Raw genomic sequence first — 795 nt, 5'->3', positions numbered from 1 at the left:
ATTTTCCTTGAGATCCTTCTCAAAATATTTTGGTGGGATGGATGTATCCTCAAATATTTTCAGTCACAATCTCATAGGGTCTATATAGATTATTTTTGTGAATGCTGCTGCTGCTGCTGCTGCATCACCTCAGTCGTGTCCGACTCTGTGTGACCCCATAGACGGCAGCCCACCAGGCTGCCCCATCCCTGGGATTCTCCAGGCAAAAACACTGGAGTGGGTTGCCATTTCCTTCTCCAATGCATGAAAGTGAAAAGTGAAAGTGAAGTCACTCAGTTGTGTCCAACTCTAGCGACCCCATGGACTGCAGCCTACTAGGCTCCTCCATCCATGGGATTTTCCAGGCAGGAGTACTGGAGTGGGATGCCACTGCCCTCTCCATTTGTGAATGCTAATCACATCCATTACCTAACCTCATCCCCTCCTGGATATGCTTAAATGTCACACCTCCATATATTGACTGCAACAGAGATTCTTCCTATCCATCATTTTCTTCTCTGCCTCCCTACTCTAATATGCGTGTGCGTGTGCATGCATGCACGCATGCACACACACACTGTTTCTTAAATTTTGGGAAACTTCTGGACAATTCTCCAACTTCTGTAATTCTTTTGGCTTGTTTAGATTTGGGCAGAATTGAGTTTTCACCTCTTATTAAATGTCAATACAAATAAGATTTAGCTTGTTTAAGGATCTCAGTCAGCTTTGAATTAGTAAGGACTACAAGTGTATGACAGAGAAGGCAATGGCACCCCACTCCAGTACTCTTGCCTGGAAAATCCCATGGATGGAGGA

Source organism: Bison bison, unplaced genomic scaffold (genome assembly GCF_000754665.1).
Source record: "Bison bison bison isolate TAMUID 2011002044 unplaced genomic scaffold, Bison_UMD1.0 scf7180017858189, whole genome shotgun sequence".
NCBI lineage: Eukaryota > Metazoa > Chordata > Mammalia > Artiodactyla > Bovidae > Bison > Bison bison.
The sequence above is the reverse complement of the archived record's forward strand: the minus strand, read 5'-3'. Positions refer to the sequence as shown.